Genomic DNA, 22,641 nt, shown 5'->3' on the forward strand with positions numbered 1-22,641 from the left:
CACCAGTTTGATCCCATGCAGATACTTCTTAAAAGAGCCTAATGCTCAAGGCAGACACCCTTTACTAGTTCAGCTGGACTTGTTTGGTTAGGAGCTTGGTGGTGCAGTGGGTATGGGCTTGGTTGGGTTGGCGTTTTGAACCCACCAGCCACTCTGCAGGAGAAGGTGTGACAGTCTGCTTCTGTAAAGATTGACAGCCTTGGAAACCCGATTGGACAGTTCTGCCCTGTCCTCTATGGGCACCGTGAATTGGAATTGACTTGATGACAGTGGATTTGGTTTGGGCTTTGCTTCTGTAAAGATTGATAGCCTTGGAAACACTATGGGGTAATTCTACCCTGTCCTCTAGGGGCGCCGTGAGTTGAAATAGACTCCATGGCAACAGGTTATTGTTTGGATTTAAGAAGACGGCAGAGGGGATATTTTTGGTTTAAGGTTTAAAGATTATCTCAGGGCAGTAGTTTCAGGGATTCACCCAGGCTCCATGGCTCTAGAAAGTCTAGAGCCCCTGAGAATTTGACCCTCTGCTCTGCATCCCCCCCCTTTTTAATCAGGATTCATCTGTAGAATCTCTGATCAAAATGTTCAGTAATGGGGGCTTGGGACCATCCAGTTCTTCTGGTTTCATGGCAAAGGAGGTAGCTGTTCATGGAAGTCCATAGGGTCGTCAGGCTTATCTTCTGAGGTACCTCTGAGGGAAGTCGAACCTTCAACCTTTTGGTCACCAGCCAAGCATATTAACTTTTGCACCACCCTGGGGACTCCCCGTGAAGAACAATGAGGCAGGGGCACCGCCTGGCATTTGTGGTTTCCACGTGGCATGTCCTTGCCATGCACTGCATGACATAATTCTCACCACAGCTGGGGTGTCATTAGCTCCATCTTGGAGATGTGTGAGTGGGGTGCAGCGAGGAGCCGCTGGGGCAGGGGCACCCTGCTGGAGAACCCAGCCTGAGGGACTCCCGTCTGTCCCCTTCCTCTGGCCGTCTTGAGCAGGTGGGGTCAGTTTGGCCCCCACCACACATCTCTTCCCTGGAGTTGGGGGTGGGGTGGGACTTTTGATCTGAGGCCTCAGACCCTGAAGGTGGCTCAGGAATAGTCTGGGCCACCCAAGGGTGGTCCACCCCAGTGTCTCTGGGGGCCCACCTGCCCCAGTGCAGTATCCATGGCTGGGTCTTACCTGGGAGTCAGGACCTCCAGACTGCTGCTTTCTGTCTGCCCTCCAGGTGGGCTGGAGCGTGGCAGTGGGGCTGAGTGGATGGGAAGGAGCAGCCCCTGGTCAGGACCTCTGGGTGCCCTTCTCTGCTGCAGCCAAGTCAGCTGCCAGGGGGCTGTGGCTGGATCACATCTGGCAGCCAGTGACCCTTGTTTCCACATCGATGTGCATTACCATTTCAGAGACTGCTCTCCGTGCGTGCGTCTTCCATGGAACGCTGGCAGAAGCCCTGCCCCTCTGCTCTTGAATTCGCCGCCCCTTGCCGGGGCCTTGCCAGGGCGTTAGTGACGCTGTCCTCCCGATGTAATGCACATCCCCTCTCCCCTGCACTGCCTTCTCTATTCTGCCTTAACTGATTCTCATTCAGGGACTAGAGACGTTTGCTCTCCGCAGCTGTCAAGAGCTACCCAGACCCCAGGCATCAGGGCCACCATTCCCCTGGAGGAGGAAGACAGCCCAGAGTGAATTACCCAAATGGGACCAAGATACTCTTTCTGATGATGACGACCAGGGTCTTTGTGAGGACAGTGATGTTCCCACCTAACACTGGGATGTGCCCTTGAGCGAGCACTTAGCTTGCTTTATCTTATTGAACCTTGCAGCAGTCTTGTGAGGAGGGCCTGGTGTTACTGGCTGACGGAGCTGTTCTCTGGTGTTCAGTGGCCATCAGTGACCACTGCCCAGATCCATTGTTTCCTGGGCTTTCAAGGTGGAGATACTGTAACTCTACCTTCTTCCTTCATTTATTAGATAAAATTGATTCAAAACAGTGTTTCGCATCAGCTACTTGGTTGTCCCCATGTGCAGCATGTGTGGAATGGAAAGAATTGCTTTGTTCTTCCCCTTTCGGTCAAGTTTTAGATTTTGTAAAATCTTCCAGAGATAATTAAGAAGGTGGTGGGTTTTTTTTTTTTTTTTTTGTATCATGATGAATCCATGGATTTAAACTGATATTTCAATAAATTTAATCCATTATTTTTTTAAATTTTGTTTCATATATACATATATATGTATGTGTGTGTGTGTGTGTTTAACTGTGGTAGCAGTGAAGCTAAAGTATTAGCCATTTCAACAATCTTCTTACTATTCTTTTTGTTTGTCTGTCCTTGGCCAATGGGAGGGAGCCTTTGTGTTTGACTTAGGTTCCTTCCTTGTAAAGCTGTGAAGTCCTGCCCTCCTGAGTGAGTTAGAAGATTCTTCGTTTTCTAGGTGGAGTTTCCTTGGAGTAGGGCCTGCCTGTGTTCTCTGCCACCAGACACAGGATGTGAGGCCTCTTGCCAGCAGGCTATTCCTAGGTGCCACCTTTCTGGCCTTGTGGCCATGGCCCCAGCAAGAACTGGCGGGGCAGAGCAGCCTGGCTGGCACTGCTGGCCCAGGCCCCACGCGTAGTAGGTGTTCCGGAAACGGCTGTGTGTGAATGAAGGGGCCGAAAGCTGATCCGTTACACCACCTGCTGGATTGGGTTCCTCTCCACCCTGGGGTTTCTCCTGGGAGGCCAAGTCATAAATAGAGCTGGCCTTTGATTCTCTGCAGCCGGGGACACCTTTCCGGGGCTGAGCCTGCACAGAGGGATTAAGCCTTGAGGGTCACGCCAAGGGGGCTGGCATGGGGCCACCCTGTCTTCATTACTGTCTGGCTGCTGTTACACTTTAGGGGCCCGGGCAGCAGGGATGAGGGTCAGATGTGCACCCTTCCCAGAGTAGAGCCATGGCCACCCGTTTCCAAGCCAAGCTGTTCTGCAGGGGGCCTGCCCAGACTGAGTTGGCTCCTGACTTGGCGCTTAACTTCATCCCTGTGTAAGTTTTTAAATTCCAGCTCTCCAGAACCTCCGGGGTCCGTTGACTCCACTGACTCAAAACCTTTGCACTGTTACCTAAATGATACTTGCTCTGCGTCCCTTCACCCAGGCCAGACTTGCCTGTCCCCATTGCCCAGCACAGTCATGGGGCCAACAGATGGCTTGTATGTTTGCTCCGAAATGAACTATGGGGTTTTTATTGCGGTGGCTGCTGTTGGGTAAAAGGGAAAAAAAAGAAAGAAAAAAAACACTACCGGCGTTGTTGATACTTGGAGAATAGTGTTTATGGAGAATGACCTCATGTATTTAGTATATGAGAGCTTCAAATCCAGTGACCCTGCTGTTCTATCCGAGGAATGGATTTATGTCTTGGTTTTGTTAGGAAGAGGGCAGGTGTTCCCAGCCCGTGCTGTTGGGGTGGGCGGACAGGGAGAGGCTAGAGATGACCAAGAAAGTTCCCCTGGGGGGGGGGCATGTGACTACCCCCAGGGGATCTCAGTGAGGAAAGTTTCCAGAAATGGCAAGAGGAGGGAGGAAGAGACAGCCTACTTGACCTTACCAACAAGGCTAACCTCAAGGGGTCAAGGACATGAGTGGTGGAATGAGATGACCTAGGCTCTACCCCTGGGGGCCACTTGTTAGTCTGACCTTGGACACCAGGCCCACGGAGCCTCGATTACGTCATCTGCAAAACATGGAGAGGCCTTACTGGAACGCCCATGTAAAGCCTTTGTCTAGTGCCTCGCACATAGTGGGTGCCATAGTAGATAGCCCTGGCAGAGTGCTTACTCGTGGGGCCCCTGGTACGAGTCCTGGCCCCACAATTTAAAACTGTGTGTTTATGAGTTGATTTCCAAACTTCTCTGTGCCTTAGTCTCCTCACTAGTAAAATGGGGGTAATAACAGTCCCTGCCTCCCAGGGTTGTTGCAAGGATTAAATGACTTGATAGATACAAACGTCTTTTGGATCATGCCTGGTACATATATGTGCCATGTGAGTGCTAGCTGGTACTACTCTAGCTATTATTAATATTGATGCCTGTCGGGTAAGGCCACCAGAGATCCAGAATGGGGCCTGCTGCGTAACAGGAGATCCAAGGGACACATCTTGAGCATGTCATTGTTGGAGCACCTACTGTGTGCTATGCCAGGGACTGTCTCATGAAATCTCCCCAGGAGCCCAGGAGGGAATCTGTGTCCTTTCCTTTTCCTAGAGCAGGAGCCTGAGGCTAGGAGGTTGCCCACGGCCACACAGGTGGCCATGGCCCGAGCCTTTTCCCTGGGCTTGGCTACCTTGTCCACGAGGCCAGAAAGTCAGTAGCACCTGAGCAGAGAGGCCTCTTGGGAACTGGTCCTCTATTCTGTGCAAGGACGTGCCCCAGGAAGTGACCCCAGGGTATAGGGACAGACTGAGTAGGTGAGACCAGATCCTCCCACCTGTGCTCCGAGGCCCCAGAGAGGCTCACGGCTGAAGGGTGTAGCCGGCCCCCTGGTTCTTGTCGTTGTGGAACCTTTGGAGTTCCTTCCATTACTCGTGGAAATGCACGGTCTCTCTTGGGTGGGGCCAGTTTGTGCGGATGTGTGGGCAGAGCGCATTCAGTCTTGGCTTTGAGGGCCGAGCAGGCAGGCACCACTTGGTTTCTGCATCAGAGAACACAGTATTGATTTGCTATTGAGTGCTTGGAGTCCAGGGTGGGAGCGAGGATAGTAAGAGGCTTATTTCGTGAGTCTGAGTGCGGCATCGGCGGCTATTAGGAAACCACAGGGCAGGAGGGGTCTTGAAACCATCCCCTGATGAATTTACTCTTCTGGGAAGTGGATGTTCTGTATACAAACTCAAAAACCAAACCTGCTGCCGTCGAGTTGCATTCCGACTCACGGTGACCCTATAGGACAGTAGAACTGCTCGGTAGAGTTTCCCAGGCTGTCACCCGTTATGGAAGCAGGCTGCTCATTCTTTGTCCTGCAGAGTGGCTGATGGGTTCCAACCGCAGACCTTGGGATTCACAGCCCAGTGCTTTAACCGCAACACACCAGAGTGCCATTATTCTGTACCAGGCATTATTTTTAGGCACCGGAGATTGTTAGCTGTGCTGGTATGGGCTTGTTTGCCCTTGAGTCTGTCCCTCGTCGTCATTCCTCTGCTCTGTGGTACATGGCAGGGGCCTGTCCATCACACAGGGGGCTAAGCCTTCAGGCTGTGTGTCTCAGGGTTAGCCAGTGAGAGACTCCTGTGTCACTGGGCTCAGCCAGTGGGAGGTGCCAGTGGGAGGCTGGAGGGCGGGAGAAAGAGAGAGCCAGAGTGTTTCTCCCCTCTCTGCCTCCGGATGTCTCTCCAGCAGCTGCTACCACCTCTCCCCCGGGGTCTGTCTGCTGCCCGGTGACCTCAGCCCCTACCTCCTCTGTCCTTGAGCTCCATGGGTGGCAGAGCTTCCTGCTGTTGCTAATCTCTGGCCTCCCTCATCGTCCCCCATTTGGCTTCTCACCTCTTCCATCCTCTGTGTATCCATTTTCATGCATTCAGATCCCTCAGTTCAGACACTCGAGTGGCTCTGTGCCCTGGTTGGACCCTGACGGATGTAGCAGATAGAGACAGCTGGTCCCAACTCTAGAGTGATGTTCAGTCCAGTCACTGGACTTTGGTTTAAGCCCTCAATTCCATTTCTCTTTGCAGTTTTCTGTGGACACACTTCTTGGATGCTTCTTCCTCCCCTTCTCCACCAGGGCTTCGAACATCTCCTGGGCTTTTCCCTCTCAGTCGGATGTCCAATTCTTGGTTTCTGGGGCCCTTTCTGAAATCCACAGTGAATCACATCATGCCTTTGTTTCAGACCTCCTCTGGGTCCCCAGGGCTCCCTCCTGTAAGGTCTCCATCGTACTGCCCCTTCCTCTCCTCAGTGATCCACACTCTGCTCTCCTCTTGCTGCTTAAATGCATGTGCTATTTTCAGGTCTGCAGCCCTCCTCCGACTCCCCTCCCAGTGCTTTCTTGCTTTATCCTTTTCTCTTGGCCAACTCCACCTTAAGACTCAACTCAGATGTCACCACTAGGGGAGGCCTTCCCTGACCTCCCTCCTGGTGCATCTTGGCAGTGCCCCACCCCCTGATGCTTTCTTGCTGTGACACTGCTCACTCAGGCCGATGGCTCCTTTGCTGTCTTTAACCAAAGTCTAGGCTCCGTGGAGACTGGGACTGGGTCTGGCCTGTTTGCTGCTGTTGCCTGCTCCTAAACAATAGTTATCAGAGCATCTTGTCCTCTCTCCTGTCCTAATGGAAGGCTCCCACATGTGCACAGAGACATGCCCAAAGATGTGCAGGTGGCAGCCTCAGAGCTCATCAGTGGAGGGACAGATGAGTATGTACATCCTGTGGCATATTATGCAGCAGTGAAAAAGAATACTGTCCATGTAATGTATTGCTGTGGACGGACGTCTAAGATGTGTTATTGTCTGAGACACACTGTGACACCAACACATAAAACAAAAAGTATTTTTTAAATATGTGCACAAATACCTAGAAAAACGACTGCAAGGAAATGCCCAGACAACAGGGCCTCTCCCTGGGCAGAGAGCAGAACTGACTGAACCCAGGTGAAGGGGATTGTGTTGCTTTCTCACTCTCCACACTTCAGCATTGTCGGAGTTTTTAGGACAACACCATGTTTATGTGTTCGCTGTGTAGGTGCAAAATAATGGGCCATTGAGGCAAAGAAAAAATCAGCATTTAAAGCAGTGTGTGCTAGGGATCACCGCTGAAAACACCAGGGAGATTGGAAACGTTTCATCCAGATGAAGTGCAAAGCAGTGGCAGTTCTCCTGGGAATATGTCGGAAATGATCCCATCCTTTGGGAATGCCATTTTAGACATTCTCCGGAGGCTTGGAAGATACAGCCACGGCACAAAGTTGGCAGTAGCCTAAAACAACTATTTTAAACGTTGACTTCTCGCCGTGATGTTGGGAACCATTCAGAGCTCGTGCATTCTCTAGGAACTTGACCCCCACTGGCCTGATGGCACTTCTTCATGGGCAGAGTCAATGAAAGACCCCCTCGGCCATACCACCCACCCCATGACCCTGCCTGGCTGGTTTTATAGGCGTGTGTTGGGAGTGAAGGGGAATGTGTTGAGCAGTGCAGCTCTTTGAAGACTTGCCATTCTCTGGAAAGCTTGTGCTGTTTCTTAAGTCTGTGGATTACCTCATCCCCACATTTCCCAGTTGGCACTCTGTCTGGTCAAAAAGATGGCTGGGCACAGAAAATCTGTTACCATTTTGAAAAAAATGAGCTGCCACCCTCTAGGTTTGACCTGTCCCACTGGCTGGCCTCTGGGCTTGTTGACACTGCAGCTTTTGGAAGTAGAGAGAGATCTCAAGGTTATGAATAAAAACGCCGACCTTGCGATGGACAGAAACATTAATAATAGCTAACATCGGGTTTAGGAGCTCTGGTAGCATAGTGGCTAAAGTACTTGACTGCTAACCAGAAGGCTGGCAGTTCAAACCCACCAGCCAACTCCTCGGAAGGAAGGTTGGGCAATCCTACTTCCGTAGTGATACTGCCTTGGAAACCCAAGGAGGGGTCGCTATGAGTCAGGGCCGACTCGACGGCACATAACAACAACAACAACAACAACATCGGGTTTACCATGGACTGCTAGAAGAATGAGTGAATGGATCTTGGAGGAAGTACAGCTGGAATATTCTTTCGAAGTGAGAACGGCCAGATTTCATCTCTCAGACTTTGGTCATGTTGTCAGAAGGGGCCAGCCCCTGAAGAAGGACATCATGCTTGTTAAAGTAGAGGGTCAGCGATAAAGGGGAAGACCTTCAAAAAGGTGAGTTGACGCAATGGCTGAAACAATGGGCTCAAGCTTGGCAGTGATTGTGAGGACGGCGCGGGATCCTGGGAAATGTTTCGTTCTTGTACATGGGGTCGCTGTGAGTTGGGACGGCTGGGAAACCCTGTAGGGCAATTCCACTCCATTCTTTAGGGGCGCTCCGAGTTGGAATTGTCTTGATGGCACACAACAACAACAGTGTTGGTTTTTAATAAGCATTATTTTTAATGAACATTTATAGCTACTCCATACAGAAGGCTTATTCTGTGCTAGGGATTGTGCTAAATATTTTATGTGGGACATCTTGTTGGTGTCCCCCACAGAGTGTGTAAGGTAGGGAAATACCCTGACCTCTCTGGGACAGAACAATGGGATGTGAATGGGAAAGGCTTTCTGCTGAAATCCGTCAAGGATCTAGACTGAACTGCACCCCTCCAGCTCGGGTGTGAAAACTGAAGACCAGGCGTGGAGGAGGAGAGCATGGTATATTGAGCACCATCTAGGTACCAGGTGTGGCGCTGGGCTCTTGACCCTCATGATTGTGTTTATTTCTCAATCCAGCCCCATGAGATAGGCATCCTATGTGTGGTAGGTAACTGGGGCTCAAACCAATTGAACAGATGTCTGTCTGCTGCTGGTGTTCTGAGTCTGTTAATTAAAACATGAAATATTAAGTCACCACGATCATTGATCTTATCACTCAGCCAAACTGGCTTCTGATGACAGTAGAGCGTGGGTCCCCCACAGAAAGCCGCAGCCCCCTTACAGCATAGGAAGTAGTTCCCCACTCATTCACATCCTTGTCAGGCTTTTCACAACTGGCGGCAGTTGGGCAAACAGCTTGTACGTGATAGAGGAAGAGAACTTTGGCTTTGAAAGCAAGCAGATGCGGGTTTGAGTTCTGGGTCAGCTGCTTCCGGTCTGTGTGACCTTGGATAAATCATTAGACTTTTCTGGGCCTCAGTTTCCTCATCTGTAAAGAGGGGTTGTTGTGAGGTTCAGATACGAGGATCAGCAATACGAAGTGGCTGGTGTTGGACTGCTTTTCAGCCTGCCGCCCCTTGCCTGCCAATGCGTTGTCCTTTGTTGTCTCGTGTGTTGCTGTGATACTGGAGGCTGTGCCATCAGTATTTCACATACCAGCCACAGCACTCTGCCAGTTTTCTGCCTTGGAATTAGATCACAGGTTCTTCTTCCCAGCCTGTCCGAGTCTGGAAGCTGTGCTCAAACATCTCTACCATGGGTGTGCGTGTGGTGCAGTTGGTAAAACATGTACTGTGTCCCTCTCAATGAAGCTGGATTGGTGGACCACCTTTTGAAGATGATACAGTTGATCAGGAATTCTCAAGGCCTGCAAGTCAGATTTAGATCACCCTGCCAGCTTTGCTGTGTGACCTCGGACAGGTCATTTCACCTTTCTGAGCCTGGTTCCTCTTTCAAATTCAGGGAGGAAGCGGGAATTTAGACTTCCACGCAGGGGGGTTATAAGGATGTGGTCAAATACTGTCGGACTGGAAGGGCCTAACTGCCCGCCCTGCATTTGGGGCTGCATTAGTGTGAGCTTGTGGCTTTAGCGCTGCAGAGCCCACTGGGTTTCACTTCCTGCTGTCTTCCCTTCAGCTGCAGCCCTGCCTCCAGCCAAGTCCCCTGGGGCTCTTATGTGTTCCACCCTGGAGATTTTTGCAGCCCAGGAATGCACCTACAAAGGATTTCATTCTTGAGTTCGTTCATTCTGGAGGTGGCAGGAAGAAGACTTTTAAACCCAAATCTTAATGACTTCAGAAGGCTTTACTGTGTCACCTCCTGGTCCCCATGCATGGACCACAGGGCCCTCTCTGCCCCAGCCTTTCTGGCACACCCTTGTAGCCAGCCTTCCTGAGTAGCCTCTGCATCATTGCTCGCCAAGTGGATGGTACTGAGCGGTTGCCATGGCAGCGGTAGGATGTGGTTCCTATGGTGATGGTCGGCAGTGGCAGGATGACAGCAGAGGTTTTTGTTTCTGGTGGCTCCTTGTTTGCCGCCCCCCAACAGTGCATCACCAGCTGCCCCCACAACCGCTCGCACTGCTAGGTGGTGAGCTGCTGAGGTCGGCTGCCTCCCTGAAATGCCACTGCTGGCTCTCGGAAGCATTGGGCTGCAAGTGAGGGTTTCTGCTTCTGGTAGGGGAGAGGCTGAGTGTCTCCAGGGGCCCTTCAACTGGAGGACGCTGGGCGAAATATGCCCTGAATCCAATTGGCAGGGTGTCTGAGGGCCTTCTCCAAAAGCTACTCCCACTGGCTCCTGGAATGAATTTTTTGCTCACCCAAGACCTTGTTTGTTTGCAGGCGGATATGAGGTGATGACCTTAACAAGAGAAACCTCAGGGTTTAAAGCTGCTATCCTACTTTGGACCCAGATGTCAGGATGGCTGCGGCCTGGGGAGGCAGCTGGGCTTTGAAAAAGGTTCTACTTCAGTTCAATTGGGGAATGCTGGAGATCAGGAAAAGAATCTGAAGCCTCACTGCTGTAACCTCTCGGTAGAAAGGCAAGTGTCCGAGCCAGTGAGATGTAGAGGTAGAAGGCTGTTTCTTTTATTTAGAAATGAGGTGAGGAGCGTGTAAGTGAGACACTGTTCCATTGTGATGGGAAATCTGAAATTCAGGAGCTCGGCCTAGGTGGACGTCAGGGCTGCTAGCTGGTGTCAGAGTGTGGAATGTACAGTGGTAGGTACGTGACTGCATTGACACTTGATAAGGCTGGCCCAGAGAGAGGCAATGTCAGGTGCCTCACAGTTAGCCAGCCCTGTATGGCAACACTGATTGAGCTCATGCTGATCGGAGGCTCCAATTGGCGATCAGTGACGTCACTAGGTTTCCTGAAGCTTGATTGGTTGGTTGGGTACTGCCATCAGAGTCATCTGCCAATGACTGTACCTGGGTTGGGGCTGGGAGAGATGGGAAGTTCTTTGCACTCTGTGCTGCTGGTCTCGCTGCTGAAGCCACCCAGCTGTCCTCCAGGTGTGTACCCCTGGGTCTCCTAGCAGCTGTCCTCCAGGTGTGTACCCCTGGGTCTCCTAGCAGAGCCATGGGGGTGCTGGACCAGGCACTCTTGTTCTGAGGAGTGCCTGCTGAGTGGGGGCTGGGGGCTCCTGGAGACTTTGCCCTTTTGAATTTTGAAATTAAACAACAACAACACAAAACCCCACAATGTGGTCTACACAGTCAGTAGGATTTATTGTTCGACCACCTACAGATGTCAGACTCATTCCCAGGTTAGTTAGTAACCAAATAGAAAACAACAAAGCCTGATACCAAAAACCCACATTCCCACCACAGATTTGACCACCGTTAAGGTCCTGCCCTCTTTGCTGTGCCTCTTCAAGTAAGAGAAAGAACATTACTGGAAAAGTTACACTTGTTTTTTTTTTTATTCTTGTGTGGTAAGTGTACGTAAAAGCACATTTTGTGCTGTTTCTGTGGTCTTCACATGCAGCCCGGTGACGATCATCATGTCCATCACGTTGTTCAGCCATAACCATGAATTGTTGGAGAATTTTGGAAAAGTCATACTTACTCTGAGATCTTACTCCAGCTCCTTACCCCCTCCAGGTACTTCTTATCGTAGATGTGGTGGTCTTTCCATTACATTCTAGGTCCTCTCCACACATGGTGTCCTTTTCCGCACACTGTACACATTCTGTACAGTGTAACTGTACACATTCTGTACAGTGTAACTGTACACATTCTGTACAGTGTAACTGTACACAGTAGGAAGTGCTGCTTTGTGTGTGTGTGTGAACTTTGCCCATCGCTCACTCCCCGTGCCCCACCCACCCCGTGTTCCCTGCTCCGGTCCTGTCTTTCTCTATTGATGCGTCCACCTGGGGCTCATTTCTTTCATTGCTAAGAGCAGGACGACGTTTGCCATCTCCTTCCACCGAGGGCATGCAGGGCACGTGGACCCTGTCTTACAGCTGGGGGCCTTAGAGCCAGAGGTCACACGGCTACGAGGTGGTGGGCGTGGGGCAGTCCCTGCTTTGGTGAGATTCGAAAGACAGGGCTCCCCTCACGACACCTTGAGCCTGCTGGTCCTTCGTCAAGCCACTGACTAATCCAGCCTGGGGCCGTGAGGCCGTGAGCAGTGCCGGCCCGATTTAGTCACTGCCTGCACCTGGAAGGGCACTGCGGCCCAGAACACGGCCCAGTGGACAGTGCTGTGTCCACCTTGCTGACCACCCTCAGCTCCTCCGCTAGGGACTGTAGAGCCAGGCTTGGAGGGAAAGGCCTCGGCGCTGAGTCCGCATCGGGAAGCCCTGCACTTTCCCACAGGCCCAGTTCCCTCCACCGGAGAGTTTGGCTGGACCGCTGACCTCATCTTCAGCTGTCCCTGCATGTTGCTGCCCCTTTAACCCCAAATGAACCCCACCCTCCGTGCTGGCAGACATTGCAAGTGGCTGGCTCCTGGCTCTGACCTGCTCCTGAGTCACAGGTCTGCCCACCAGGTGTGTGTGTGTGTGTGTGTGTGTATGCGTGATGTGATGTGGCCACCATGGTGCAGATACCTGTTCCTGTCCCTTTCGTCATTGATGTTTTCGATTTGTGACTTCGGAGACCTCCTGTGTTTCCGGGTGGAACTGCTCCATAGGTTATTCTTGGCCTGTAATCGATACGGAAGCAGATTGCCAGGCCTGATTCTTCTGTGGTGCCACTGGTTAGCTTTTGAACCACAACCTTTTGGTTAGCACGTGAGTGCAGATGGCACTCCAGATCCCACCTCTGTCAGAGGCCCTGGGTACCAGAGTCTGACCTGTAAGATGCCTTCTAGAGACCTGGAAGGCCAGACCCTAGAAACGGCCCAATCTGTCCCTTATCAGGGAAGCCGGTTTTGGAGGTGGACAGAACTTGCTTCTTGTGGTTACAGCAGGAACTGACTGGGGGGCTCCTCTGTGACAGGCTCTGGGGATAACGTTGCGTCTGTCGGAGAAGCTGCGCTCTGTGAGACAGACAGACGGTCCTAAATCACAGACAGATGCATAGAGAATCCTAAGCTGAGCCCTCTGTCAGCCTGGCTCTGCTGTGTCCTAGCCCAGTGATCTGCGGTAAGTTAACCAAGTCAGCTCTGTAGAGGTAGGCCCAATGCTGCCAGCTCCTTCGAGGCTCTCCAGGAGTCTCATCTCCCTGCCTGCCTACCGTCATTGCCACACATGTAGCTGCAGGGCTTTGCTGTGCAGAGGGAGATATTGAGGTCAGGAAGTGAAGAGGCTTGCTCAGGGTGTCGGCTCTGGAGAGGTACAGTTGGCCTGGTGACCCGGCCTGCCCCCAGCAATGCTGCCTCCCGTCACAAGAGAGGCTCTTCCCCTTCTTAATAGTTGCAGGGACTTTACATATTACGCAAGGGGCATTTTATCCTCAGGAATAAAATACAGGGAACAAAAAGGAAGCTCAGAGGTCCGGGAAGTCCTAACCTCCACTCCAGGGCATGGCTAGAATCCGGGGATCTGTGAACATGGATGGGAAGGAAATGACATCTGAAGTGTCACCTTTATAGAAATCAGATCCTGCAGTGTTACTTTGGCTTGATGTTATATGTGTGCCGTACACTCCTGTGTGGAGCTGCCTGAGGGTTAACCACTTCTCTGCTGGATGTTACTGTTTCTTAGCGGTATCTACTAATGATGGACGTTTGGTTGTTGCTGTTCTTTGACTTTTATACTTCATAAATAATGTTGCTAGAAATACTCTTGGAAATGCCTTTTTGGAAATATGAAGGTAGGAGCTGTTAGAGTACGCATTTGTTGTTGTTGTTGTTGTTTTGCCGTCGAGTCGGCCCCGAGCTGGACTGGCTCAGGAGGATGAGAAACGCTTCCTCGGGAGCATGGCGTGGAGGCCGAGTCACAGAGGGCGATGGCATGGTGGGGCAAAGGCTGCTGTGCTGAAGCTGCTTTGAGGAGGGCGGAGAGGGACCGTGAGCCAGGGAATGTGGGCAGCCTCTGGAAGCTGGAAAGACAAGGAGATGGGTCACCCCCGGGAGTCTCCAGGAGGCTCGCAGCCCACAGACAGCTTGACTTTAGGCCGTGGGACTTCTGTCCTCCGGCACTGGGAGGGAATAACGTTCATGCCACGGAGTTTTTGGCACTTCACAAAGACCCATCTGGAAACCTTTGTTCTAGGGTCTGGGTTAAGGGTAGTGGATGGGGCCCTCTGGCCAGGGACGGTAAGACCATCACCTTCACCTGAAAACCTTTTAAAAGAGTGCACTGTGCAGTCTAGCAAGTGTAAATGGTGTTCTTTGTTGATAAATCATTGTTATAGTTAAATCCATGGGGATAATTCACTTCATTTATGATCAAAGAGAATCACAGATTCTGATACATCTCGTCCCACTTCCATGTATCTCGACGTTTGAGCCTTCTTAATAGAGAATTTTGATCATAAATCATCCCAGGCAAACACTAATGAATAAGGCCTGGCTTTGGGGGAACATCCCAGTAAAGGTGTGGCTCCCCCAGGGACCTTGGTGGATTTCCCGTTAGTCGCTTCTCCGCCCTGTGGAGCGGAAAGGTGGGGTGTTTAATCAGTATCTGTGTTACCTGTATTTTTCTCAAGTCAAACAGATTTCTCTCGGTGGGAGTACTCATCTTTGGGGGGAGCGGCACCCGTCTGGGTGACTCACCCAGCACCCTCTGCAGCTGACACTCCTGACAGCTCCCTTGAAGCTCCAGCTTCCTGCTCACAAAAGCCTGCCTCGCTGCTCGGCACCCCTCACCCTGCAGAGAGGATCCTCTCCCGCCCCCCGCCCACGGCTCTCTTAGCTGGGGGCCCACGTGGCTGCTACCTCCAAGACTTTGTGTCACCGGGAAGGGGAAGTATCGCGAGCAGTACTACCGACAGCATAACGGCTGAGTGGCGTCCGTGTGCCAGGTGCCATGCTAAACCCTTACGGGCCTGCTGCTGTTGCACTGACTGTGACTCATAGTGACCTTGTGTGGCAGAACAGAACTGACCTCCGTAGGGTTTCCAGTGACAGACTCTGCAAAGTAGATTGCCAGGCCTTCCTCCCACTGTGCTGTTGGATGGATTTGAACCTTTGACCTTTCCGTTAGTAGCAGGAGCACAACCATTGCATCACTCAGGGGACCTTATACACAGCGTCCTGTTTAATCACTGCAACCCCTGCATTTAAAAAGATATCTCCCCAAAGCCCCAGGGTCAGTAATTAGAAGCGCTAAACCTCACACCCAGCCCTTCTGCCCCACTTGCTACCCCCTTTACTTCTCCTGCTGAACTTGACATTAGCCATTGGCTCGTGTTAGCTGTCTCCAGTCACATCTGGAATGGTCACGCACTCATAGTTCTGCTGCTCTGTCCTTTCGTTGTCTTGTCACCGTGGACACCATTGTCTCCATCCTCACGGTTGCTCTGGCAAAAGAGGACTAGGGCTTGGCCACTCGCGGCTTCGCAGCGACATGCCTAAAGTGCTTGGTGAGGTGTGGATGCGCCTCAAGGGGCAAGCCCAGATCTGCTGCCCAGCTCACACTTGCAGAACATGGGTCATTGGGTTCAAGAGTCGTTCCCTTTCCTTCCAAGTTAATTCGTTTTAAGAGGTCAAGCCATTTGTTGTGGCTTTTACCTGACTGATTGATTCAAGCTGTTCCACAGCCAGCAAAGAAAAAAAAATAAATGGATGATTGCCTAAGAAACGTTCTTCTCCTTGGAAATTGCTAGTTAGGGCTAGTTGTTGATTATCTCACCTCTGTTGGCTGTTTGTATTTAGAAATGGCTCATAAATTTGCTTACGTGGGTCTGCTTTGTCCACTAAAGTGAAATGATGACGCTGCACATAGTTCTGAAACCATATTGTGACTTGAACCTTGCATTTCACGGGGCTCCCACCGCATAGGGCACGGTGCCGGGTGCTGTACCTGTGTTACATGTGGTTCTCACGATCACTGGGAGCTTGTTTGACAGACGAGGAAACTCGGGCAGCTGAGACGGTGAGCTCCAAGCTGGGCTTCCAGTGGTCCCTGGACTCAGGAGTCTGTCTTGCTGGCCGTTCTCGATGCTGACACTGTAACCAGTAATGGTTGTCACCCCATGTGTGTCAGAGTGGAACTGTGCTCCTCAGAGTTTTTTTGGTTGGTTTTGGGAAAGTAGCTCACACGGCCCTGCTTTGGAGGTGACTTTGGGTGGACTTCTACATGCTGGGCATGTCCCCTTCGACAGCCTCTGCCCTGACCTGTCCCTCTGCCTAACCCTCTGCCCAGCCTACTCCTTGTACCTGCCCCCTGTGCTCACAAGTCCCCTGGCAGGCCCGTGCTGGCCCTTGCATCTCACATGTAAGATCCCTCTCCAGGACTGTAGTTCTCAGTCTTGTTCCCTGCCTCAGTTTTTCTCTTTAGTGCTTATTATGATCGAACAGACTGTTTTTCTTTTACTTTGTTTAGTGCCTCCTCCCACTAGAAAGGCAGAGATGTCCGTCTGTTTTTTTCCCTCCATTATTGTCTCCCCAGCATTCAAAACAGGGCGTAGTACGTGTTAGATGCTCAGTACATATTTTTTGAGTGACTGAGTGAATGGATGAATCCATTTACCACCTTAGAGCCTCTCTTCACTGGAACAAAGTTTACCTACTAAGTGTAAGGTGATGGTGGTGGAGGTGGTGTTGGTGTTGGTAGTGGAGGTGGTAGTGGTGGTGGTGGTGGTGGTGATGGTGATGGTGGTGGTGGCGGCGTCAGCGTCGGCGGTGGTATTGTCAGCAGTGGTGGCGATGGTGGTGGAGAAGAAGGTGGTGGAGGAGGTGGTGGTGGTGGAGGAGGTGGTGGTGGTGGCGGTGTCATCAGCGGTGGTGGCATCAGCGTCAGCGGTGGTGGTCGTGGTGTTAGGTACCACTGTATTGGCTCCGACTCGTGGTGACCCGTGTATAACAGAATGGAGTGTTGCCTGATCCTGTACTGTTGTCATGATTGTTTGTACACTTGAGGCACCGTTGCAACCACTGTGTCTCTTGAGTGCCTTCCAACCTGAGCGGCTCTTCTTCCAGCCCTGGGTTACATGGTGTTCTGATCCATGGGGTTCTCGTTGGCTGTTTTTCAGAAGTTTGTGGCCAGGCCTTTCCTCCTAGTCTGTCTTAGTCTGAAAGTGTGACCTGCCCACCGTGAGTGACCCTGCTGGTGGCATCGCTTCCAGCATCGCAGCGACACACAGGGCACCCTGTAGGACACAGCTGATGGATGGTGGTGGAGGTATGGGGCAGGCATCTGCTTGGTAACAGCTGTGACAGCTTTCTTATTGTTTTTATTATCATCATGGCCTTGTGTTTAAAATCAAGGGCTGCGTCAGCCATCCCCAGGCATGGCCAGGGCCTGAGGCAGTACAGGGTGGCAGTGTGGTGTTTGAAGAGGGAGAGACAGCCCGATCTCCTCCTTTCCTGCTCCAGCCCAACACCGGGAATAGCCTCTGAGCCCCCAAGAGAGGGAAGGTGCAGGAGAGGAGGGGGCATTCCCTTTTTCCTGCTGTCAGGTTCAGGGTGGGGCAGGAGACAGTCCTCTGTAGGAGACACTGCTTACAGGTGCCCAGGGTGTCTCCACGGCTCCGGTGGGACAGCTTTCCACGCCTGGCCCCTGCATACTTGCTCATTCCAGGCTATGTGTGGTCAGACTGCTTCTTGTGGCCAGGACCTCGACTCATGCACCCTGGTGACCACACAAACAAGGCCACCTGCCCGACTGAAGGGGATGCTGAGCCGTTAGGGGGTGTGAACTTGACCAGTGGCCCTCAGTAAATACTTGTGGAAAGAAGTCTCACTCACCTCCTCATTTTATATTTTCATAAACTGTTTGCATTTCTTTTGCAGTTTTGTTTAGATTCTTTATCTTAATTGGGATGTGTGCCGTTTTCTTACAGGATAGTTTGTAAGAGTTTCTTCTTAATACAGGACAGATGCTAATCCTTCTTTAAGTCATAGATGTAGAATTACTGCTCCCACCACTTATTTTCTCTCCAGCCTCTGAATTTTGTTTGGGGTATGTAAGTGCAAAGATGTCACTTTGAAGACTAAGGTGAACCTGATCCAAGCCATGGTTATTTCAGTAGCTTCATATGTATGTGCAAGCTGCATAGTGAATAAGGAAGACTGCAGAAAAATTGAACGCATTTGAATTGTGGTGTTGGCAAAGAATATTGACTGTGCCATGAGCTGCCAGAAGAATGAACAAATCTGTCTTGGAAGAAGTACAGTTGGAATGCGCCTTAGAAGCAAAAATGGCCAGACTTTGTTTCTCATACTTTGGTCATGTTGTTGGAAGGGCCCAGTCCCTGCAGAAGGATATCGTGCTTGGTAAAGTAAGGGGTGCATGAAAAAGAGGAAGACCCTCGGTGAGATGGATTGACACAGTGGCTGTAACAATGGGCTCAAACATGGCAATGATTGTGAGGACGGCACAGGACCCTAGCAGTGTTCCGTTCTGTTGGTCACAGGGTCATTGTGAATCAAAGCTGACTCAGCAGCACCTAACAGCAACAATAACAAACCCAACCAAACCCGCTGCCATCGATTCTGACTCCTAGTGACCCTTTAGGACAGAGTAGAACTGCCCATTAGGGTTTCCAAGACTGTAAATCTTTATAGGAGTTGCCTGCCTCCTCTTTCTCCCGTGGAGTGTCTGGTGGTTCGGATGCTGACCTTTTGTTCATTATGTTAGTGGTGCTGTGAGCTCTTGTGAACGAGATTCTCATAGTGTTTTAAAGTTGAACCCGTTCATTTTAAAGATGGAGGAGCTGAAGCCAGGAATGCCAGGTACCCTGCCCAAAGTCACACACCTCCATGGTGTCTCTGAAGCTCTTTTGTGTGTCATTATCAGGGTATTTGATCTTCTCCTAGGTCATGTCCCATGATGCCTGCCGTGTCAGTACTGCTACTGTGTGCATTGTATCATTGGAATGCTTATTTATATATACTACAGCTGTGTTAAGTTCTCAAGCAGCAATCACCCTCAGCAACTACCACCACATGACATCATTCGCACAAAATGAGATCAGATGTGTGAATTGTCCAGTACTGTGCCTGATGCATAGAAGTCTTTACTGTTTGCATTGATGTTACTGACTTTTTGTAGGGTATGTCCTCACGTCAGCCATTCAGCTTTGAGCTGAACTCATCAGTAGTTATTGTTGCCACATATCCTTGAATTCCCAGGGCGTTCCCAATTATGGATACCTTGCGTGTTTCCCTCTCACTCCTCTGCCCACCACCAGTAAATTATTTACTCAGCCCAACGTCTGGACAATTGGACAGACTATTCCAGTAATAAAATGTTTTACGGTTGAACGTTCGCACGAGCCACAAAGACCCTTGATCAGTTTATCCACTCTTAACTTTAAGGTCAGATCCTGAGAGAGTCGTGTGACCAGGGGTCCAGAGAACCTCAGTAGTCAGGGATCTTGCATCTGTGGGATTCTGTGGTGTGGACTTCTGGGACAGCTTGATCCCTGTTTGTGCAATGGGAACTCTTAATTAGGGGGCCTATAGCTGTGTCCCCAACCCCGATGTCTGTGAAGCAGACATAACCAGGCAACATCAAGGTGAATTTCCCTGTAAAATCTTTGAAATCAGGTAAGTTTTAATTATTTTGAAAATCACCCAATGAGACCTGGTTACTATGAAAGCATAATAACTGGTCCTTTGAAATGATGGGTCAGTGCCCTGCTAGAAATGTTACTTCCCTCTGGTGGCATTAATGCCTAAGGCATTTGACTGCTAACCAGAAGGCTGGCAATTCAAACCCACCAGCCACTCCTCGGAAGGAAGATTGGGCAATCTACTTCTATAGTGATACCATCTCAGAAACCCAAGGAGTGGTCACTATGGGTTGAATCGACTCGGTAACAGTGAGTTTGGTTTGGTTTTGGTTCTTAGACAACAAGGGCAGTGTGTTTGTGTTGGATAGCAACCAAATTTCTTGACTGACAGAGTCAGAAACAGCTGTGCCCCACTCAAAGATGGCGGCTGACTGCTAGCATCGAATATGTGTCACTCCCCACAGTTATGGCAATAATCTAGTCTCCCACATCAGGCTCCTGATAAGGCTCACTCTGCCTGTTCTGAGTCTCCCATCCCAAGGCCTCAACTTGTAATTTCTCCCTTTCTGTTTGTCATTTTGGTAAACCTACATTTTTCATATTCAGATCTGTTCAAATTTTGCTGTGTCAACCATGACTGAACTGGTTCGAACTGGTTCAAAGCCCTGCTTGGAATCCGTTTGCAGGGTGAACAGAAGTGTTTGGAACTGTTCCCCAGTCCTTGCTGTGGAAATTGGAAATCACTCTGTGATCTTGCAGACAGGCAGAGAGGACACACCTGGAAGGGGCCCAGGCAGAGAGGACACACCTGCCTGTGCCTGGAACCTTGAATGGGGTGGTGCAGCCCAGATTGCGTTCATGTTGACTGTCCACTTGAAACATTCGTTCCTCACACTCTGCTGGAACCTGTGCTTGGTGGCTACCACTGCTGTGGTCTCGCCTGGAACTAAGGCAGACAGTGCGCTTGCAGCTGGAGGAGAAGGTATTTTGTCAGCTGAGAGTTTGGTCAGTTGCAGTTGTGATTGTTGAGTTGCTTGTCACATCTTAGAGCTGAGATAAAGAGAAGAAAGATAAACCTTGACTCCTGCCCGTCAGGATTCTACATCTGAACTGGGGATTAGAACAGACATTGAGAAGCCACTGAAAAGATGGGGAGATGCAATTAGGGACGGCAGATGGGTTGCATAGGGTCTGACTGCCTGGAGCACTGTGTTGAGGAGGGTTCTGAGGCCGTGTTTGAGCCCAACAGAAAAGAGCTGAAATCAGGAACTAGAGGAGTCTTCAGAGACACAAAGGAAAACTACGGGCGAAAAAGGACACTTTAGAAAGGGGCGGAGCTAGGCCACAAGACAGAGAAGAATTAGTTGTATTTAGTTCCATGATTAATAAATGTGATTGTAAAATATTCAAAGTGTAGAAAAACAGAAAAGGAAAACCATCAGGCATTCTATTATCCAGAACATTAAGTATTTTTATTTGTAGCTACTTTTCCTAAATCCCTGCATGTTTTCCCAAATACATAACAATTTTACATATTGTTGTCCCATTTAACAGGTATTCCTAGAATTTTCTTGTGCCTCACGGTACAGTTTTAGAAACAGGAAGCCCAGGGCTATAACTTGGAGCCATTCTCATCAGCCATTAGCTCTGGAGCACTTTAAACTGATCTTTGAGATTGGAATGTCTCTTTAGACGTCATCTTAAAAGTAGTCCTGGAGGCAGCCTCACCCCTGGACGGACACGTGGACGAACGGGGTTAGAATGCACACAGGGCAAGAGGCCAGGAGGGAAACAGCTGAGCAGAGACCGTCCTGGTTGTTGATACCTGCCAGAGAGCAGAGAGCTCCCATTCTACAGAGGGGGAAACTGAGGCACAGATGTGTTTGTGGTAAATATTATGGGAACATATACATTTACGACGTATACATCAGAGACAGTATACATCTCATGGGATTTTCACTAAGCATGCACGTGTGACCAGCATCCAGGTCAAGCCACCCCATGTCCCTGGCCAGTTATTATCGTCCCAGGGGTAACCACTCTTCAGACTTCACCCTGCCCCATCATCTCGGGGCCCTGCCTTCCATGGAGCACTCCGAGAGGGCGAGTTGCCGGGTGGGGTGGGAAATTGAGAGAGATAATGTTGGTTAGGTGTGGTCAGGCCAGATTTGGAGGTTTTGGCAAAGTTCAGCAGAGGACATATTTCAGGAGTTGCTATTGTTGAGTAGGGTAATGGTGACCTGTAGTGTTTTAAGTGACAGTAAGACTTAGGTGGTGAGGGACGCATGGGGTAAAGGCCAGTCCAAGGTGTGGGTGGAAAAGTAGAGGGAAGAACAGACCCCAGGTTCATTGCCGGGGAGTGTGGGAGTCAGGGTGAGGCTGTGGAAAGAGACCAGGTGTCCTGGAGACAGTAATAGCAGCAAGTATTTCCACTGGCCCTGGCTTACCCCTGCTGGCCATTGAGCTCCCCCAACAGACACACACACTGCAGCTTGCCAGGACCCTATGCGGTGGTGGTGGTAGGTGTCGTCGGGTCGGCTCCGACTCCTAGCAGTCCAGCGTACAGTAGAACGAGGCACTGCCCAGGCCGGTGCCGGCCTCACGGTCGTTGCTGTGTTGGAGCTCACATTGCAGGCACTATGCCCATCCATCTCGTTGAGGGTCTTCCGCCCTTTCACTGACTCTCCACTTTACTAAGCACAATGCCCTTCCCTAGGGCCTGACCCCTCCTGGCAGCATGACCAAGTGTATGACACCCAGTCGGGCCCGCCTTGCTTGTAAGGAGCATTCCGGCTGTAAGATTTGTTCATTCTTCTGGCGGTCGTGGTGTGTTCAGGACTCTTCTCCAACACCCTGATTCAGATGCATCCATTCTTCTTGGCTCTTTTCTGTTTGTTGTCCGGCTTTCTCGTGCTCATGAGGCAGTTGAATGTATCACGGCTTGTGTCAGCTGTGCCTTAGTCCTCCAGTTGACGTCTCTGCTTCTAAGTGCTTTAAAGAGGTCTTTTGCGACAGATTGGCCCAGTGCAGTGCATCTGCCCTGTGTGCTAGGCGCTGTGCTTGTACCAGTTTTCAGGTGGGAGAACTGAGGCTCAGCAGGTGGAATGACTTGCCCTGGATTAGGGTTCTCCACTAAGGGGTAGAGGAGCTCTGGTAGCATAGTGGCTAAGGCACTTGACTGCTAACCAGAAGGCTGGCGGTTCAAACACACCAGCCACTCCTCGGAAGGAAGGTTGG

At 50.8% G+C, this 22,641-nt stretch overlaps 1 protein-coding gene across 1 annotated transcript in view; it reads left to right on the forward strand.

Annotated features, from left to right (window-relative positions):
* Positions 1-22,641, forward strand: part of LOC103195540 (c-Maf inducing protein) — a 232,672-nt gene that overhangs the window by 60,467 nt on the left and 149,564 nt on the right. The gene's annotated exons all lie outside the window — the stretch shown is intronic.

This window comes from Orycteropus afer, unplaced genomic scaffold (assembly GCF_000298275.1).
Source record: "Orycteropus afer afer isolate SDZICR_OR568_19922 unplaced genomic scaffold, OryAfe1.0 scaffold00057, whole genome shotgun sequence".
Classification (NCBI taxonomy): domain Eukaryota; kingdom Metazoa; phylum Chordata; class Mammalia; order Tubulidentata; family Orycteropodidae; genus Orycteropus; species Orycteropus afer.